Raw genomic sequence first — 5,082 nt, 5'->3', positions numbered from 1 at the left:
ATCTCTGGCAAAACAGACAACTTAAAAATTGCATCTACACATAATCTGTTGGACTGTAAGACCTCACTTCCAGCACTTCCTACCCTCTCCCTTATTGAGTTTTCTCCTGATTATTTGACATTATTTCTATTATTCATCTTGGATAATTTGGAACCAGGACAGTTGCTTTGATATCAGAATGTATAAGTTCAAATGAAAACTCCATTACTTATTTTTGTCCACTGCTTAAGTGTGTGACATTGAAAGATGTATTTAAGCCTCTCTGAGTTTCAGTTTTCTTATCTCTTCAACATAGAAATTAATATCTACTCATCAGAATTACTATACTAGCTAAATTAAGTGTGTTTAAAACACCTAAGATTGTTTGGCATATTGTAGATATTACATAGCATTTTGAAATGTCAAGACATTTGAGCCAAACAGGCCAAATACTATTACAGGGTAGTTCTAGAAGACTGAATATATTATTTACACATTTAAAGCATTAGTTTTTCAATGGTTAATCACAAAATACAAGTTCCTAACTTGGAGTTATTGTAAGGGTCACATAAAACAATGTATCCAGAATGCCTGACATACAATTAAAATAAATGTTAACTGCTTCTTTTAGTAATAATTCTCCTTTCCTTTAAATGTTTTCTTATTCCGTTGGTTTAATATCTTGGGGGGAGAAAAGGAAGACAGTCTACTGTCTCATGGTTGAATACGTTTATTAGACTATTTTCATATAGTTTTCTATAAAATATAAGCATCATTTTTTGCCTAATAACAATATAACTCATATTATCTTGAACACTGTGCTGCTTAAAGTTACTACTGTAGGAAGTAGAAAATTTAGGTCTAACTAAAGTTAATTTGTTGAATCTGTATTTTACAGGCCACTGGCAATTGGAAGACTATGATAGGGAGAAGATGTATATTGTATCTCTGTATTCATAAGTTCCTGAATAGAAAGAAACACAATTCAAGCATTTGAAAAATACATTGGAGAAGATTAGTTTGAAAGTAGGATGTGCATGAGTGAATGGATATATGTATCTCATGTTGGATGATTGTAAGCCTTGCTGTAAAAATATCTAAGAAGCAAAGTTTATTGTAATCAAATTCTCCATTAAAGGCCAGTATATTATTAGAAATACATTATTGTAGAAAAATAAATGAAACCAACACTAAACAAATTAAAAAACAAACCTATCATTTTATTTCCAAAACCAACACCCCAGAGATTGTACTTTGTTTCTGATATTCGGTCTTACATTTGGGGAGGTAACACTCTTCCTGAAAGGAAACCAGTGAACTTCATGCAGGTTACCACATATAAGCTAGAGGGAGCTCTGCATTCCTCAAGATTCCTACTCTTCGGTATAAGATTAGAAGTTCTTGGTTGACTTTTGAAAACTCTTAAACCACAGTGCCTTAAATTTACAATTATGTATTTTTAAATCAGATGCATTATACCTGGTTAAAGCTATTTCAGACAGTAGTTGAGCATTTTCTTAGAAGACTTGGGACAAAATTTGTAATTCAGTTCTACTACCAGCAACTCAGAAATGCTATTATCTCTTTCCTCTAGCATTGTAGTAGCTTCCTGTCATCCTCACTTCCTCGCTTACAATTTTATCCTCTCTTTATTTCCTCATTCTTCCAGCTTTATGCAAATATCCTTACTAAATGTTATATCCCTACTAAAAACCCTTGCCCTTGAAAAAAAGTCTGAAAACCTTCATTCCCCTTGTTCTTAATATAAAGTATAAGAAGCACACATGATTTGGCTGATTGGACAGCATTATCGAGTGCCATTCTGTCCCTTTGTATTTCATACTCATCTATACTAGGTATCTTTTATGTCCTTGAACTTTCTGTGTTTCCTTTTATCCTAGTCAAGGTATGTTTTATTTTTCTTTTCCCATAGCAAAATTATAATCATCCATCAGATCTCATCTTAAACATTACTTTTTTTTTAATTAACTTTTTAAACATTACTTAATCAGAAAAGACTGAAGTGGGTTTCTCTAGAACCTAGTAGTTCTTTTCCATAACATTATCATACTTTATAATTCTGTTCCTTGCACTAAAGGGCATGGGCATTCTTTTTCCATCTTGTTGGCTGCTGTATTCTCAGATCCTTGTCAAATGGTTAGCATTTAATAGTCTCTTATTTCTAAATACCCTACTGAATAAAAGATATTTAGAGTAATGAGTTATGGGATCCCTGGGTGGTTCAGCGGTTTGGCTCTGCCTTCAGCCTGGGGCACGATCCTGGAGTTCCAGGATCGAGTCCCACACCAGGCTCCCTGCATGGAGCCTGCTTCTCCCTCTGCCTGTCTCTGCCCTCCCCCCCTCATGAATAGATAGATAAAATCTTTAAAAAATAAAAAAATAAATTAATTAATGAGTTATAAGAATGCAAACTGATGCCAGACTCTTCCTATAGGCTAGGCATATAGCCTGACAATGTCAAATTCTTACCTCATTGATTTTCTCCCCATGCAGACAGTCTTCCTTGGTATAGAACCTACCAGCTTTAAAAAAAAAAAAAAAAAAAAAGCAGCCTGATACTCCCCTGAAGCCTTGGCTTGGTTGTGTGGCCAGAGGGAACATTATGCCTTTGATTAAAATAATACTTGTGAGGGAAAAATATGCTTCCCACTATTAAATCCAGCTGACTGAGAGCACATTTTTTGGATTTGTATTGCCCTGCCTACAACTGCAAAGGGTCAAACCCAAGAACTAGTGCCTACCCTTTGAGAATGAGTGAAACTAACATTGAGAGTATCATGATCTTTGATTATGTTACTATGCTGCTGAATTAACTGAGCCTGGAATCACCTGTCCCTGGTTATCTTATTTATGAGATAATGCATATCTTTTCTGTTTAAGCTACTTTTAAAAGGCTCTCTATTATTACTCTTAAAAGCACCCTAATTGATAAAGATGCCCTCAGGACTTGACTTTCCCTGAGTCTCTCTTACTTAGTTAATCATTGTCTCCTGTTGGGATTGGGAAGTCTATGTTGTCTACTACTCAGGGAGGACAAGCCTCTCTAATCTTTGTTTTTTTCCAAAAAGGCATGGGTCAGGAATCCCAAAAAGGAAGGCCAAACCTCACTATCCTTTTGTGATTCCCATCTAAATGATCTCTGAGAATATTTCAGGTTCATTAATGATTCTCAAAATAAGCAAAATCCTGAGATAGTAGAAGTACAAATATAGTCATTTGTTTTTATTGTACTTGGAGGCTACATGCTCTAGGGAAATCTGAAAACTTTACATGACTAATGCCAAACGGATACCAGGAGTTAAGGAGGCCCATATTATCCACCAGGACTTTATTTATTCAAAAGTTGAAAATGGGAGCCCATGGAGGAAGGACTTTTTCCATCCACTTAGCTCCCATCTGAAAGGACAAGTGTCAAAAGACAGTAGGCTTCTACAAGTTGATATTCATTCAAATGATTCTCCTAGAGTAGTATTGAACTTCTGGAGGCTCTGGAAGCAAGACTAATGATCAGGAAGTTTCCTTGCACAGAATTACTCACTTTTTACTTTGTTAACATACCTTAAAAAATAACCTAAATCCACTGATTTCTAAATATGTGTGATCTTCAAGAAATCTTGAACTCTTGGAATCTAGAATAGAGTATTTTTTAAAAAGTATTTTATTTATTTATTCATGAGAGACACAGAGAGAGGCAGAGACACAGGCAGAGGGAGAAAGCAGGCTCCATGCAAGGAGCCCAATGTGGGACTTGTTCCCGGGCTGGGATTATGCTCTGAGCCAAAGGGAGAGCTCTGCTGCTGAGCCACCCAGGCGTCCTGGGAGAATATTTCTTATAACACTGTTTATTATCTGTAGAACCAGATATTGACCTCAACTCAGAAATTAGTCATTCAGCAAACATGCAGTCTCTAAACCTCCTTTGTAAATGTATGTGTGACTGTGGAATCTTGGCTACCAGGGTTTCTCTGAGTTACTCTGGTCTCCTTTAAAATCCTAGTAATACCACCTAATTCATAAGTCTTCTGTAAAATCACATCTAATGAAATGATGGAGATATTGCCCATGAAACTAAGTAGGCAGTCTTCCCTTACTTTAGCAGAAGTTAAATTTGGAAGATTTTTTCTGTAAAATATGGAATATTAAAATTAGGGGAGGCTGGGTGGCTCAGTCAGTTATCATCTGCCTCCAGCTCAAGTCATGATCTCAGGATCCTGGGATCAAGCCCCACATCCAGCTCTCTGCTCAGTGGGGAGTCTGCTTCTCTCTCTCACTCTCCCTCTGTCCTTTCTCTCTCGTCTCCAATAAATAAGTAAAATCTTTTTAAAAATAAAATAAAATTAGTTAAACTGTTTGATTTCCTTATGAGGCTAAAAACAAGAGGTTTTGCAGAATTTTTTCTGTTCTCATTAAAAAGATATCTTTACATGTATTGGGCAATCTTGGCTTTAGCCAAGACTAAAAATGACTGCACTTTTCTCAGTTTTCTATACTATTGTCTGTAAGTATGAAATCATGAGTTTTGTTATTGAAATATTTGACAGTGTTTTGTTTTAGCTCTTTTGATAACTTTTATGTTTGCCTTGAGCAAGCCACTTATTTTTTCTATTTCTATTTTCTATTTCAATTTACTTATGAAGCATAGAGTAATGATTGTGATGTACCTTACAGAAAACTTAAAATCATATTGAAGAGAATGGTGAAAACCAAAACAATGTGTTAAATGCCGGATATGGCAACAAAAATAAGAGAAAGAACATTTCTATTATAAAGCATTCTCCTTGATGGCTTTAACGCTGCGAACGGCAGTAAAATTATTTCCTGATAAATACTTTCTTGATCATATGGCATGAATTGTCCAGGAATATATATATATATATATATATATATATATATATATATAATCTCCAGAGTACTGATTATATAGCACATTTCCTGTCCTGCCTTCATTAAATTGGTAATTAGAGTACCACCAGGAGACAGCTACTTGCATCATTAATGGAATATATTTGTGGGCAAAATATCTTTTCTTAAAGAATTTCTGGACTAATCTAAGGGAAAAAAATCAATTTTAACTTCAAGTTT

At 35.0% G+C, this 5,082-nt stretch overlaps 1 protein-coding gene across 5 annotated transcripts in view; it reads left to right on the top strand.

Moving 5' to 3' along the window:
- CCSER1 (coiled-coil serine rich protein 1) overlaps positions 1-5,082 on the top strand; it is a 1,368,919-nt gene that overhangs the window by 623,062 nt on the left and 740,775 nt on the right. The window lies entirely within an intron of this gene.

Source organism: Vulpes vulpes, chromosome 4, assembly GCF_048418805.1.
Source record: "Vulpes vulpes isolate BD-2025 chromosome 4, VulVul3, whole genome shotgun sequence".
NCBI lineage: Eukaryota > Metazoa > Chordata > Mammalia > Carnivora > Canidae > Vulpes > Vulpes vulpes.
This window is presented reverse-complemented; position numbering and strand designations above follow the sequence as displayed.